At 42.3% G+C, this 16,536-nt stretch overlaps 1 long non-coding RNA gene across 4 annotated transcripts in view; it reads left to right on the top strand.

Moving 5' to 3' along the window:
• Positions 1 to 378: 378 nt before the first annotated feature.
• The window catches only part of LOC139441103 (uncharacterized), a 302,417-nt gene continuing 286,259 nt past the window's right edge, over positions 379 to 16,536 (top strand). For all 4 annotated transcript variants that reach the window (XR_011651517.1, XR_011651514.1, XR_011651516.1 and 1 more), the window contains exon 1: positions 379 to 748. This is a non-coding gene — a long non-coding RNA (uncharacterized lncRNA). The remainder of the gene's footprint in view (positions 749 to 16,536) is intronic.

The following is a 16,536-nucleotide window of genomic DNA, read 5'->3' on the forward strand; positions in this document are numbered from 1 at the left end:
GGCATGAGGTGCAAGTCAAAGAATCTTAGCTGTATTTTTATGATTTTTAAAAGACGAAAATATTCAGGTATTGATGTATGTTCGGATTTTCCTCCTTTCCCATACGAGCAAATTACATAAGAAGCCAGATTAGTCATGTGTGTGCTACACGCAGGGCGGCTAAGGAAGCCTGTTTGCAAACTGCTTTGGGTCCTCGGATGAAGACAGCACGCACGGGGTTTGCTTTCAATTTCGAGTGGAATCCTAAATTCTCTCCCGTATTCCGGACTCAAGGTGGCTTGCAGGCATTCAGAAAGAATACCTTTTCCCAGGCACCTGCGTAATAGTGGCCACAGAGAGGCGCTCAGGAGAGACGCCGGGGGCGGGCATCGAGAGCCAGGGGCCTGAGTAGCAGATCACACGCGGGGCTGGGGCAGGGGCGGCTGGCCGGCCCCGCCAATAAGCGCTGCCCGCTGCTGGCCTAGTCCCTACCGGCTGGCGAGCTTGCTGGGCTCTGCTCCGCAAAGCTCAAGGCCGGCTGCCCTGGACTTCGGACCCCAGTCGTGGAGAAGCAGCTGCTGCTTCCCTGGGGCAGTTTCGGACTTGTCTTTGGGGAAACATGGGAACTTTCGGTACAGCGGGCCTGCGGAGGTGATGGGCCATTCCCGGGGGTCCGGCGCGGAGGCGGCACTGTGAGCGTGCTCTGGCTCCCCTGCGGAGAGCTGTGCTTCTCCTTGGATGCACGGACTTAGCTGCCGGCTTTAGTCGAGTAAGAAGACTTGTAAGGGAAAGGATGGGCGGGAGAATGGGGTTGGGATGGCTTTGGACCCCGTGCTCAATTTATGACTCCTAGGCAGTCGCTGCCTCTCGGACCGATATCGACTGGACTGGGGTCAGGGCAGACACCTTCATCCAGGTGCTCTGGAGTGCGAGTGAACTGTGCGGTAGTTGGCGTGCACCGCGAAGTTGAAATTAGCTTTCCTAAGTGAGAATGTGTGGCTGGAGAGGGGCATCGGCCGCTTCCAACTTAGGGGTTCCTGCCTGCCATTGAGAGACCCCGGGGGTGCCCAGTGGGTGCGGGAGAGGCCACTTGGTGGATTGGTACTAAGAGAAGGAGGGCGAACTCGCAGTGAGTTCCTGCTTTGGAGAAGCCAGCCTTAGGGCCTCATCCCCTGGGTCTTCAGCCTTGGCTCCTTGTAGGAGCCAGCGGGAGTTAGCAGGTAAGCCTCCACCTGAATTCCTAGTTTCGGGGCTCTTGCTGGAAGGCGCTGCGTGCGCCCTGGACGCCTCACGCAGCTGGGAGCGCTGAGCTTCCCGTGCAAGCTGAGAGAGCTGGAGCGGCTCTGCAGTTATCTCTTTCCGGATTTGCCCACCAAACCAGCATTTCTATATTTTGTTCTCTGTTTTTCAATCCTATTCTTGCCTCTTTTGCTTTGTCAATCCGCCTCTGGAAGGGAGGGCGTCTTTAATTCAAAAGCCATGAGCTCATACTTGTGGAGGATGGGAAGTGGAAAGTCCGATATCCGGCCCCTAGGGAGGCAGCCCAAGCCAGACACGGTGCCACTGGTGGGTTTGTCTCTTGAAGCAGTATCATTTAACGTTTGAAGGCACCACAGATCCATCTGAGAACCTTAGCCAAGCAATGAATCAACTCCCCAGCAAGATGTAAAACTGCGGATTCATTGACTAGCTGAGACCTACTTATGTGCCTACCTATCCCCCTACTAGGATTTAAGCACAACCCTTCCCCCTGTCAAGCGTCTGTATCTCTGAACACTTTTCCTCCTTTAACTTTTCAGTGGCCATCCTTCCAAGACTAGCAAGGTTGATGTGATGTGACATACGATCCCGGTGTGTGGAGATGGGCATGTTCAAAGTCTTGGTCTGTTTGTTTCTATAATATCCTCGGTACAGAGATTGTGCACAACCACCAGAAAACCCCACCTGCAGACACAGACGCCAAAACTTGCATACATTGCTGGCTTAGCTTCCTGATCACACTGGCTCCCACTAAATCACTTGGTGACAAGGTAGGGGCAGTTTGTCTCTGTGTCTGAGCCCTGTTCAAGCAGGGACTGGATTAGAAAAAATGGCTAAAATGATTTAGGAATACCTACCCATTTCACAATATAATCAGTATTTCTACTAAGTGACTTGAGAACAGATATATGTATGACTAGAGGAATTCTTCAACAGCTCACTATGGGTTTTACAGTGAGAAGCATTTCTGCTAAGTCTGTAGTCATAAATCAGTATGCAAACCCAACACTTCCTTTGAACTAGAAATACAGATCTTAATAAGGCAGCATAAGAGCAGTTTTCAGAGTCATCATGACTAATGAGGACTTGTGTCCTCCCAGTCTGACCCTGTGAGTTGGCGTTGCTCATTGGTGCAGAAAGATTTCTTCATTTGTGTAGATATTTCTTTATTTTTTATTTTTATTGTTATTCAATTACAGTTGTATGCCTTTTCTCCCCATCTCTCCACCCACTGTGTAGACATATCTTGATCAGGATTTTCTTGGTCAAAAGCTGTGTTTCCTTTCCTTCTCAGTTCTTCTGTCTCATTGTTCTGCGTTCTATGACTTCATTGACTTCCCTCCTAGACCATCCTACCTACCCTTTAACACTTCAAAATTTATAAAGGCACAATTTGGCTTGACCAGTTTTAGCTGTTAAAGATAAGAAAGTTACCCTTTCCAGGAAAGCAGTGGCTACTAATTCACTTTTTTAAAAATGATTTTATTTATTTATTTTTTTTACTTCTCCCTCAACATACAAAAAATCTACAAATAATATTTTTCATTACAGGTAACCTCTCCATATTTCTAGTACTAGACTGTTCTAGGTCACTTGAATTCCAATATTCATTTTTTTGCTCTTTCTAGAGATGTGTATTGTTAGATAACCTAGTTATATTTAGTCACACACACACACACACAAAAAGATTCTTTGCTTTATCTCATTGCTACCTTTCCAGTGGCACATAGCCTTTCTCTAATTGCTTTTATCTGCAGAGCTCATTCGTTGTTACACTTAACATATTACTTTGTTATGTAAATGATGTGTTGATGCATATGATATTAAAATTACATTTACCTGGGACTTTCCCAGGGTATGACATCATCGCCAGCCAATCCTCTGATTTGAAGTGAATTGACAAAAGTCAAATTATCATATTGAGCAAGGGTTTCTATATTTCCTGTGATGAGTGAAAAGAAGAGGGAAAAGTCTTTGGTTCTTCCCAACTCTCAATTAGTTGGGCAGTTGGAGAGACTTGGGGATTTCTATACTAAGAGGCTTAACTTAATAATAAAATTCTCAGATTGCAGTTTTATATATCTTTTTAGAATTTTCTGTCTCATGCCTTCTTCCACTTTGGGATTTTTTTTTACCCTGTATGCTGGCTCTGTTTCTTTACGTATATGGAAAGCCATCATAGCACATAGACTAGCCTTTGGATTACTTTACCTTTCTCAAGATAAAATTAACATTGGCTTCCTATCTATTTGAAATTTGTGGTAAAAATAAAGTAACTTTTCCTGTTTTATAGTTGCCATGCAAGAGACATCCATTTTCCTCTATAAAGTCAATTAGAAGGGCTTTTGTGTGTGTGTATTTTTAAAACACAACTTTAATTTAATAATCTGGCTTGAGGAAAGTCTCAAGGCTTGCAGAATTTTAAACCTGGACATTACCTCAGAGTTCAATTTTCTAGAAGATCCAAGGTAGGAGGTGTTGTGACTTGAATCACTATGGTTATAAAAAGAACTGGGATTAGAACCCTAGGGTCCTGACTTCTAGCCCTGTGCTCTTTCCAGTAGAAACTATAAAGAATGGCTGTTGTGATATGTGGGACCCTCATTTCAGCTGTCTCTGCAGAGGACGACTACACATCCACCTTTTTCACTCTCAAGACTCAGTTGAATCCAGCTCAAGGATTTGACAATTGCATGCACCAGCTAGCTTGAGTCCTAGTAGCTGTCTTCTTTGCAATTACAAATCAGACATTTAGAGGGGAGGTGACTGTGGAAGAGGATTGGATGGAGTGACTCCATTTGGACCTTTTTGAACACATGGAAAGACACAAATGTTAAAATAATGATGAGGCAATTTTAGGTAATGGTTTGATTTACTTGTGAAAGAGAACTCAGAACATTAATTTATTGTGTGATAGTCTCCTCTTTCATATTTTGTGCTTTTTAGTTGCTGTTAAACCAAACTAATAATTTGGAATAAACCCTATTTTCTAGCTTGCTTGTGGGTAATAATAATGGTATCCTACATTTGAACACTCAGTGTGTGCCAGGTGTAGGGTGTTGATGTTAATTAAACATCTGGGTTACTGTATGGCTTTCTCTACATGGATGAGATGCTGATTTTCAGAATCATGAATCTAAGACAATGTTGAATCTTTTTAAGTCACTCTTTTAAATTAAAAAGATGTCAGGATCTTACAGTAATACATCATTAGCATGAGCATAATAATGTTAAATCAGAAGTATGATAGTGTCAGATATTAGGGAGTTCTTATTAATAAAATGATAAGTAAAAAGACACTGTATTTAGAAAGATAGTAAAGATGTGTCTAATTTGTCTCCTTTTATGACTTGTAATACTGTTAGTGCAGAATAAGAAAATATCCCATTTGGAAGATTTGAAGATACCCTTGTATTTCTTACAAAGAAAAAACACTAGGTTTTTTTTCCATAAAAAGATGGCATTGCATACAAAACAAACTGTGTTGTCTCTGTTAATGCTGTAATTGTATTCCAGACTAGAAAGCAGTTCAATGTTGCTGCAGTATTTGAATTGTCTTAACTGAAAGTGGAACTGTCAAAAGCGAGAGTCATTATCATTATTAGTTTTTTTTTAATTTTTTAAAAATATATGTATTGATTATGCTATTACAGTTGTCCCATTTCCCCCCCCACTCCACTCCATCCTGCCCACCTCCCTCCCTCCCACATTCCCCCCCCCCCCCCATAGTTCACGTCCATGGGTCATACTTATAAGTTCTTTGGGTTCTACATTTCCTACACTATTTTTACCCTCCCTCTGTCTATTTTCCACCTATCATCTATGCTACTTATTCTCTGTACCTTTACCCCCCTCTCCCCCTCCCACTCCCCTATTGACAACCCTCATGTTCTAGTTGTTTGCCTAGTTTGCTCTTGTTTTTGTTTTAGGTGTGGTTGTTAAAACTGTGAGTTTGCTGTCATTTTTACTGTTCCTATTTTTGATCTTCTTTTTCTTAGGTAACTCCCTTTAACATTTCATATAATAAGGGCTTGGTGATGATGAGCTTCTTTAACTTGACCTTATCTGAGAAGCACTTTATCTTCCCTTCCATTCTAAATGATAGCTTTGCTGGATACAGTAATCTTGGATGTAGGTCCTTGTGTTCAATCTTGGGTAATGTAATTATGATGTGCCTTGTTGTGTTCCTCCTTGGGTCCAGCTTCTTTGGGACTCTCTGAACTTCCTGGACTTCCCGGAAGTCTATTTCCTTTGCCAGATCGGGGAAGTTCTCCATTATTTGTTCAAATAAGTTTTCAATTTTTTGTTCTTTCTCTTCTCCTTCTGGCACCCCTATAATTCGGATGTTGGAACGTTTCAAGGTGTCCTGGAGGTTCCTAAGCCTCTCCTCATTTTTCCAAATTCTTGTTCCTTCATTCTTTTCTGGTTGGATGTTTGTTTCTTCCTTCTGGTCCATACCATTGATTTGGGTCCCAGTTTCCTTCTCATCACTATTGGTTCGCTGTACATTTTCCTTTGTTTCTCTTAGCATAGGCTTCATTTTTTCATCTGTTTTTCGAACAGATTCAACCAAGTCTGTGAGCATATTGATAACCAGTGCTTTGAACTGTGCATCCGATAGGTTGGCTATCTCTTCCTCGCTTAGTTGTATTTTTTCTGGAGCTTTGAAGTGTTCTGTCATTTGGGCCATTTTTTTTTGTTTGTTTGTCTTGGCACGTCTGTTACTTTAAGGGGCGGAGCCTTAGGTGTTCACCGGGGCGGGGTAACGCTGGTTGCTGCGCTGTGATGCTGTACATGGGGGAGGGGCTGAAAGGGAGCAATGGCACCCGCTCCCCTCCACCAGATTTCAGTCTTTCACTCCGCTACCCACAATGAAATTGGGCCACTCTGGTGCTGGTTCCCGAGTAAGTGGGCCTGTGCACACTCCAGGCCCCTGTGGGTCTCTCCAACAACCTCTCCTGTGAGGCTGGGAGTCTCTCCTGCTGCCGCCCCAACCCCCAGGGGCGCTTTCAATCAGAGGTTTGAGGCTTTATTTCCCTGAGCTGGAGCCCTGGGTTGCGTGGTCTGCTTCACTGCCGGCCATCTGTGCGTGAACGTGGGGCCGTGGGGTGCTACCCGGCGCTCTGCCTGCCCCACTCTCCGCCACTCGGAGTCCGGCCCTCTGGGTTTATCTGTGCAAATGTGGGGCAGCAGGGTCGGCTAGTGCTGGGACTGCCTGCGCCGTTTGTCCCACACTCCGCCAGTCTCAGTCTCGCCACAGCCACGCGAGTCCTCTCCACCCCGGTGTCCGTCTCCACCCCTCCTACCAGTCTGGATGAATGTTTATTTTCTATTTCCTTGGTGTCAGTCCCCCTTGCTGTTCGATTCTCTGTCAGTTCTGGTTGTGCGAGGAGGCGCAGTGTGTCTACCTACGCCGCCATCTTGGTTCCTTCATTATTAGTTTTTTTAATGACCATTGTGACTGCTTGAATTCTCTTGGTTTCACATTTATGCTGTATGTCCTAAAGTTTTCTGTGAAAACTTATGGTTTTATTTCTTTTTTTTCTTCATTTTCATACCATCCTTTGCTTATGAATCAGGAATATATTGATGAGTCCTTCATATACCATAATACCTTTGGGTCTAAAACCTCAGACTTAGACACAGCTTCTAAAATAATCAAAGAGGGTTTCCAGCAAGGAAGAAACTTTCTCACCAAAATGCAGGGAAATGGAGTTATTGCAGAGGATGACACATTTAGTCACTTTATAGAATTAACAATTGATCAGTTTTATGGTGCCTGAGCCCTTTATAAGCACACTATGTTTATTCATTTTTGTGATTACACAGTGGAAGAGGCTCTTCTGGATGCGATGAGCCAAAAAAAAAAAAAAAAAAAAAGCAAGATGTGAAGACATTTAAATACACTTGAAATTAACATTCACACAAATAACATTATTTTTTGGGATATTTGTTATTTGTTAGAATATCTGATGGGGTATTCTAATTTAATTCTAAAGGCCTGGAAATAAGCCTGTCTGTCAGATGTGTACAGTTCATTTGCCAGGGTTCTTCTGTGTTATTTAGAGGAAAATGTCCAGTGTTTGGAACACATCAGCCCCGTGTTCCTCATGAGTGAGCAGGGGGAGCAGAGAATACTGGTAAGCTTGCTTTTGATATTGGCCTACCATATTGGTCACCCTTGTATGGTGTTCTTTGTTTGTTTGTTTGTTTTTCTTTTTTAAGCAGCAACAACTAGGAAATTGCCATTTTATAAATCTTAATGGATCACTTGCTCCAGGTAATGCCCATCCATGATTCAAGCCATTAGATGAAAGAAAGGCTAATGGGAACTTTTACAAAGGAGAACTAAGGTTGTTACCACCTTAATCCACTGTTCAATATTAAAACGGCTAAAAGTGGAACAACCAGTGTGCTTCCCAATATGGCATATACAGCACCACTTGTAAAATACTCTTGTCATAAAAGTTAAAAGTTAAAAGCAAATTTAACCCAGCACCTGAGAATAGTGGTTTTCAAAGTTGACTGCACATCAGGAATATCTGGGAAGCTTTTAAAGATATACTCGCCTAGGTCCCACCATAGACCACTTACATCAACATCTCTTGAGGTAAGGTTCAGTCAGACATCCTCATTAAAAAAAATATATGTATATATAAAGTATATATATAAATATATAAAAATATATACATCCTCATTAAATATAAATAAAATTGTTTATATTAATCCTCACCTGAGGAAATGCTTATTGAGTTTAAAGAGAGGGGAATGGAAGGAGAGAAAGATGGAGAGAAACACCAATGTGAGAGAAACATTGATCTGTTGCCTCCTCAGTGTGCCCTGACTGGTAACTAAACCCACAATCTTTCTGTTTTTGGAACAATGCTCCAACCAACTGAGCCACACCAGCCAGGGCTCAAAAAGGTTTTTAAAAATCTCCCTGAATGATTATTTATTTTTTCAGTAGGGGAAATTATTTTATACACATGAAGTAGGAGCAATTCATATGGCAAAACAATATGGCATTATAATGGTGTTCTTGATAATGGGGAAGAGTTGGCTTGTGTTAATGTATACACCAACACAATACACTAATCATCCTACAGAAGTATTAATCAGGAAAGGAAAATATTCCTCAAGTCTGCAAGTTAAGGTTACCCTGAGAAAAATGACTGGCAAGATTCTTGGCGAACTCTGTTTTTCGAGACATTTTGATTCTGAATTTACCCTTCACATTTATAAAGGATTCAGTATTATGAAGTGACCTTCTGGGTCTCTCTTTATGGCCCTTCTTTGGAAGTCTATTTTGTCTGATTTGAGTATTGCTACATTGGGTATTTTTTTCCTGTCCATTTGCTTGGAAAATTTGTTTCCAGCCCTTCACTTTCAGACTGTGTAGGTCTTTTGTCCTGAGGTGGGTCTCTTGTAGGCAGCATATGTGTGGGTCATGGTTTCTTATCCATTCAGCTATTCTATGTCTTCTGATGGGAGCATTTACTCCATTTGCATTTAAGGTTATTATTGATAGGTACTTACTCATTGTCATTTTTTCGTACCTGTGTTTCCCCCCCCCCCCTCTCTCTCTCTCTTTTCCTCCCTTTCCTTAAAGCAGTCCCTTTATCATCTTATACAGAGCTGTTTTGGTGGAGGTGTATTCTTTTAGACTTCTTTTGTCTGGGAAGCTCCTTATTTGGCCTTCTATCTTGTTTGAGAGCCTTGCTGGGTAAAGTAGTCTTGGTTGCAGGCCTGTGGTTCTCATTACTTGGAATATTTCTTGCCATTCTATTCTGGCTTGGAGTTTCCATTGAGAAGTCAGCTGCTAACCTTATGGGGGATTCCTTGTGTGGTACTTCCTGTTTCTCCCTTGCTGCCTTCCTCCCTCTTTGTCTTATAATTTTGCCATTTTAATTATGATGTGTCTTGCAGTGGGCCTCTTTGGGTTCCTCTTGCTTGGGACTCTGTGTTTCCTGGATTTGTGTGACTTTTTCTGTCATCAAATTAGGGAAGTTTTCCATCATTACTTTTTCAAACATGTTTTTCAAGACATGTTTTCTATGTCTTGCTCTTCTTCTTCTCCTTTTGGTATCGCTATCATATAGATATTATTATGTCTTATATTACCCTGCAGTTCCCTTAACACCTCTTTGCTCTTTCTGAGTCTTTTTTCCTCTTCTTGCTTTGTCTGGGTTTTTTTCTACCTTGTCTTCTAGCTCACTGATTCAATCCTCTACTTCATCTAGCCTGATTTTGATTCCTTCTACTGTGTTCTTCAACTCAGAATTGTACTCTTCATTTCCTCTTGGCCCTTGTTGATAGTTTCTGTTTCCTTTTTCATGATGATATAGTTTGCAGTGAGTTCATTGTAGTTTTCCTGTAGTTTTTGGTAATTCTGTGTGAGCTCATTGAGCTTCCTTATAATAATTGCTTTGAACTCAATATCTTATAGTTGACTTACGTCTATATCATTTAGCATTCTTTCTGAGGCTTCCTCCTTTCCTTTCATTTGGGGATTGTTTCTTTGTCTTCCTTTTGTTTGTGAGACTCTTCTTGTTAGCTTCTGTTCCTTAAATTGATCTGTTCTGACTTCCTGGGTTTCTGGTGTGAACTTATATGGTAGAAGATGTGTGAGATTCAGTGGTGCAGTCTCCTTGATCTCCTGAGCTCACTGGTTTTGGGCTGTCGTTTATGTTGGCTCTTTGTATGTCTTTTGGTTTTTATTGTTGTTGGATCTTTCTTTGGTGCGTCCTTCCCTCCAGCTGGTTAACTGATGGTCACTCCATACACCACGTCTTATATTCTGTTGTGCAGGTGTGGAAAGGTTGTGTTGAAGCTAAATTTTCTGGGTTTATAAGGTTTTGAGGCTTGTCTCTCACGCTTGTTCAGTTGTTTGTTGTTGGTAGTTTCTCCACCATTTAGTTGTATTTCCAGATCAGTCTTGGATTGGGGTTAGTGTGGCTTCCACTTCCTCCTTCATCTTCTTCCATTGGTATTTGTTGGTGGTTCCTGTGTGTAGGGTTTCCTCCTCCAGTAGGTGTACAGTGTTCACCACTCCCACCTTGTAAGTTCTCTGGAGTATGAAAGTGAAATTTGTCTCACTGTCTCAGTTGTTGGGATGACCCCTGTTTGGGTTTAACTCTGGTCTTTTCACAGTTCCAGGTTTTATTGTGTCACCTGTGGGAAAGAAGAGAAGAAAAGGGAAGGAAAGAAGGAAGAAGGAGTAAAAAAAAAAAAGAGAAGGAAAGAAAGGAAGAAGGAATTTAAAAAAAAGAAAAAGAAGGAAGAAGGAATAAGAAAAGGTGGAAAGAAAGGAAGAAGGAGTTAAAAAATATTAAAAAAAAAAAAAAAGTCTTCTGCTGGCTTTAAACCGGCCAAGCTATTTCTGCTGGTTTTCCTGGCTGGAGCAGGCTGAGGATGGATTGGTTTTGCTTTTCTCCTTTCCTGAGCCACACTCTTCACTGTCATCCAGCCTCCAGCCCAGTTCCTCTCTTCGCTGTCAGGCCCTCAGTGCCTTTCTGTGCTCAGCCTAGGCCTTCAGTCCACCAATTGTGCTGTTCTTGAGGTGCACCAATTAGGGGCAACTCATACACCATCTTCCTGCTCTTTGCTGTCCTAGATGCTAGGGACTCTCAGTGCTCCTTCAGGCTATTTCAACCTCCCAAATGAGTCAAGTCTTTCCAGGGACTGCTGACTCCTTGAGCCCTGCAGCACCCCTCTGCAGGGTGTCTCCTCCTTCCTCCTAAAGTGCCAGTCAGCCCTGCAGGACCCTGAGCATAGGGGCTGGGTGGGAGGTGTTTCTGGGCGGCATGGTCAGGCACAAACCTTCCCTGTCCTTAAGGCATGGCCGGATGGGTAACTACTAGGTTTGGATCGGGTGCGCACCGTCCTGGGGTTCTGGGGGTTGGGGCACAGGAGGTGGGGCAGCTACTGTGGAGAGTTCCCAAAACAGCTGCCAAGTGCCTCTTTTTTTCTCTTTTTCTTTTTGAAAAATTCCTCCTATTCAAGCCCGCCAGTCCAAACAAGCACCTGGCCTCTCACACAGCCCAGCCTGGCTCTCTCCCAAGAATCTTGCAGCAGTCCCAGCGGATGCTGGGCTTGGGGCTATAGCTGCCCTGGTCCCCTTGCTGGTCCCAGGACCTTATTGTCCTTAAGCACTCTCCTTACCATCTGATTTTTCTCTTTCTTTCTTTTTTTAAATATATTTATTGATTATGCTATTACAGTTGTCCCATTTCCCCCCTTCACTCAACTCCATCCTGCCCACCCCCTCCCTCCCACATTCCCCCTTTATAGTTCATGTCCATGGGTCATACTTATAAGTTCTTTGGCTTCTACATTTCCTACACTATTCTTACCCTCCCCCTGTCTATTTTCTACCTACCATTTATGCTATTTATTCTCTGTACCTTTCCCCCCTCTCTCCCCCTCCCACTCCACTATTGATAACCCTCCATGTGATGTCCATTTCTGTGGTTCTGTTCCTGTTCTAGTTGTTTGCTTAGTTTGCTTTTGTTTTTGTTAATAACTGTGAGTTTGCTGTCATTTTTAATGTTCCTATTTTTTATCTTCTTTTTCTTAGATAAGTCCCTTTAGCATTTCATATAATAAGGGCTTGGTGATGATGAACTCCTTTAACTTGACTTTATCTGAGAAGCACTTTATCTTCCCTTCCATTCTAAATGATAGCTTTGCTGGATACAGTAATCTTGGATGTAGATCCTTGCCTTTCATGACTTGGAATACTTCTTACCAGTTCCTTTTTACCTGTAAGGTCTCTTTTGAGAGATCAGCTGACAGTCTTATGGGAACTCATTTGTAGGTAACTGTGTCCTTTTCTCTTGCTGCTTCTAAGATTCTCTCCTTCTGTTTCATCTTAGGCAATGTAATTATGATGTGCCTTGGTGTGTTCCTCCTTGGGTCCAGGTTCTTTGGGACTCTCTGAGCTTCCTGGACTTCCTGGAAGTCTATTTCCTTTGCCAGACTGGGGAAGTTCTCCTTCATTATTTGTTCAAATAAGTTTTCAATTTTTTGTTCTTCCTCTTCTCCTTCTGGCACCCCTATAATTCAGATGTTGGAACATTTCAAGATGTCCTGGAGGTTCCTAAGCCTCTCCTCATTTTTCCGAATTCTTGTTTCTTCATTCTTTTCTGATTGGATGTTTCTTTCTTCCTTCTGGTCCACACTATTGATTTGAGTTCCAGTTTCCTTCGGATCACTATTGGTTCCCTGTACATTTTCCTTTGTCTCTCTTAGTATAGCCTTCATTTTTTCATCAATTTTTCAACCAAATTCAACCAATTCTGTGAGCGTCCTAATTACCAGTGTTTTGAACTGTGCATCTGATAGGTTGCCTATCTGTTCGCTGCTTAGTTGAATTATTTCTGGGGCTTTGATCTGTTCTTTCATTTGGGCCATTTTTTTTTTTTTGTCTTGGCACAGTCTGTTGCTTAAAGGGGCGGAGCCTTAGGTGTTCCCTCAGGCAGGGTAAGGCTGTTCGCTGAGCTGTGACTCTGTACGTGTGGGAGGGTCTGAGAGGGAGCAATGGTGCTTGCTCCACTCTCCACTGGATTTCAGTCACTCCCTCTGCTACCCACAATCAAATTGGGCCCCTCTGGTGCTGGTTCCCGAGTGGGTGGGCTTGCGCACACTCTAGGCCCCTGTGGGTCTCTCCAAGGACCTCTCCTGTGAGGCTGGGAGTCTCTCCTGCTGCCACCCCAACCCCCACGGGTGTTTTCACTCAGAGGTTTGAGGCTTTATTTCCCCGCGCTGGAGGTCTGGGTTCCGTGGTCTGCTTCATTCCCCCACCATTTGTCCCAGTTTATCTATGCGTGAATGCGGGGCTGCGGGTTGCCACCCGACTCTCTGACTGCCCCCTTCTCCGCCACTGTGAGTCTGGCCCTCTCGGTTTATCTGTGGGAATGTAGGTCCGCAGGGTCTGCTAGTGGTCAGACTGCTGTCCCCGTTTGTCCCACACTCTGCCAGTCTTGGTCCCGCCAAGGCAAGGCGAGTCCTCCCCACCCAGGCTGCCCATCTCTGCCCCTCCTACTGGTCTGGATGAATGTTTATTTTTTATCTACTTGGTGTCGGACTTCCTTGCTGTTTGATTTTCTGTCAGTTCTGTTTGTGCGAGGAGGCGCAGTGTGTCTACCTACGCCTCCATCTTGGTTTTCCTGATTTTTCAATGTCCTTACAATTTTTGGTCTCCAATCTTCATATATGCTGGGATATCGTTGGCTGTTCCCTCTGTTCCTCTGAAGATTGGCTAGGTGTTTCACCCATGCACAGGGGGAAGTTGACTCCACTCCCACCTATCTCGCCACTATCTTCCTCAAAGACCATTCTTAAACAAATTCATACCTGATATTAACTGAGACACAGTTTTTACTGTTTAAAGCTTTCTCATAATTACATGTTCTTTGTTGCCATGTCCATGTTTTGGGGAGTAAAAGTGGAATTGTCAGGTCAGAGGGTATGTTTTATTTTTATTTTAGGTTCCAGAATAAAATTTCTTTATTTAAATTTTATTTTTCAGTTACACTGTATGTTCAATATTATTTTGTTTTAGTTTCAGGTGTACAGCACAGTGGTTAGACAGTCATGTACTTTACAAATTGTTCCCCAGATATTTCCACTACCAACCTGGCACCATACATAGTTATTACAGTGTTATTGAGTATAGTCCTTATGATATACTTTATATCTTTGTGACTATTTTGTAACTGCCAATCTGTACTTCTTAATCCCTTTAGCTTTTTCATCCACCCCACCAACCTCCCTCCCCTTGGGTACTCAACAGTGTGTTCTCCATATCTATAAATCTGTTCCAATTTTGTTTGTGTGTTTATTTTGTTTTTTAGATTCCACATATAAATGAAATCATATGGTGCTCGTCTTTCTCTGTCTGACTTACTTCACTTAGCATAATATCCTTAGCATGAGGTCCATCCATGCTGTCACAATTGGGAAGATTTTATTCTTTTTTATGGTCAAGTAATATTCCTGTGTGTGTGTGTGTGTGTGTGTGTGTGTGTGTGTATCACAGCCTTTTTATCCACTCATCTACAGATAGGCACTTGGGCTGTTTCCAGATCTTGGCTATTGTAAACAACACTGCAATGAACATATTCTTTTGAATTAGTGTTTTGGTTTCTTTGGATATATTCCCAGAAGTGAAATTGCCAGGTAAAAAGGCAGTTCCAATTTTCATTCTTTTAGGAAACTCCATACTGCTTTCCACAGTGGCTATACCAGGCTGTACCAACAGTGCACTAGGGTTCCCTTTTCTCTACATCCTCATCAGCACTTATTGTTTCTTAATTTATTGATGATAGCCATTATGACAGGTGTGAAGTGATACAGGTGTGAAGTGATATCTCATTGTGGTTTTAATTTGCATCTCCCTGATGATTAGTGATGTTGAAAATCTTTCCACATGTCTATGGGCCCTCTGTATGTCCTCTTGTGAGAAGTGTCTGTTAAGAATCTCAGGCTGATTGGAGATGCATTCAGAAAATGGGGCACTGCAGAAAGTCTCTTTCATCATGTTCTCTTGGAATAAAGCAATTTTGAGAAAGAAGAACAAAGTAGGAGGGATCACAATACCTGATGTCAAACTATATTACAAGGCCACTGAAATCAAAACAGTCTGTTACTGACATAAGAACAAACACATGTATCAATGAAACAGAATAGAGAGCTCAGAAACAAACCCAAGTATCTATGGCTGATTAATATTTGACAACAGGGGCAGGAGAATAAAATGGAGTAAAAGTAGCGTCTTCAATAATTTTTGTTGGGAGATCTGAACAGGTACATGAAAAAACAAGCAAACAAACAAACAAACAAAACTAGACCGCCAACTTACACTATACAGCAAAATAAACTCAAGATGGATAAAAGATTTAAATATAAATCATGACACCGTAAAAGTCCTAGAGGAGAACATAGGCAGGAAAATCTCAGCTATCCCATAAAGCAATATTTTCATTAATATGCCCCTAGGGCAAGGGAAATAATGGAAAGGATAAACAAATGGAACTACATAAATTAAAAAGTTTCTGCATGGCTGAAGAAGACATCAGCAAATTGAAATGGAACTAACTGTATGGGAAAACATATTTGCCAATGATACCTTGGACAAGGGTTTGACCTCCAAAATATATGAAGAATTCACATTACTTCACTCAAGGAAGACAAACAACCCAATTAAAAAATGGGCAAAGGACCTGAACAGACACTTCTCCAAGGAGGACATACAGAGGGCCCAGAGACACATGAAAGGATGCTTAACATCACTAGCCATCAAAGAGATGCAAATTAAAACCACAATGAGATACTACTTCGCAGCAGTCAGAACGGCCATCATAACCAAATGAACAAATAATAAATGCTGGTGAGGCTGTGGAGAAAAGGGAACCCTAGTACACTGTTGGTGGGAATGCAGACTGGTGCAGCCACTGGGAAACACTATGGAATTTCCTCAAAAAACTAAAAATGGAACTGACTTTTGATGTGGTATTCCACTGCTGGAATTACACCCTAAGAATCCTTAAACACCAATTCAAAAGAATCTATGCTCCCCTATGTTCATAGCAGCATTATTTATAATGGCTAGGTGCTGGAAACAACATAAGTGCCCATCAGCAAATGAGGGTTCAAAAAACTCTGGTACATGTACACAATGGAATTCTACGCAACAGAAAGAAAGAAGGAGCTCCTACCCTTTGCGACAGCATGGATGTAAGTGGAGAGCATTATGCTAAGTGAAATAAGCCAGGAGGTAAAAGGAAGTACCATATGATCTCACCTATAAATGGAACCTGATCAACAAAACAAAGAAGCAAGCAAAATATAAGCAGAGACATTGAAATAAAGAACAAACTGACAGTCACCAGAGGGGAGGAGGAAGGGAAATAATGGGAAATAAGGGGAAGAGTCAAGTCAGGGAACCTGTACAAAGGACTCATAGATATGGACAATGGGTTGGGGATTGTCTTTGGGAGCAGGGGTTGGATGGGGCAGGAGAGAGCAACAGGGGGGGAAATCGGGACAACTGTAGCTCAACAACAATTACAAAAAAAGAATTTCCATCATACACAAGATGTTTTCATACCTCAGTGGAATAAAATTAGAATTTTACATAAAAAAAGAGATATAAGCTCCAGAGCAGTTAGGTCCTGGAAATTATAAACAATCTTATGAATCCCAGCAGGACTTTCTGTGATGGGGGAAATGTTCTAAAATGTTCTCCATTGTGGTAGCCACTACACCATCTGTGACTGTATAGTGATCAAGGTACTT

The sequence above is a fragment of the Desmodus rotundus genome, chromosome 8, assembly GCF_022682495.2.
Source record: "Desmodus rotundus isolate HL8 chromosome 8, HLdesRot8A.1, whole genome shotgun sequence".
NCBI lineage: Eukaryota > Metazoa > Chordata > Mammalia > Chiroptera > Phyllostomidae > Desmodus > Desmodus rotundus.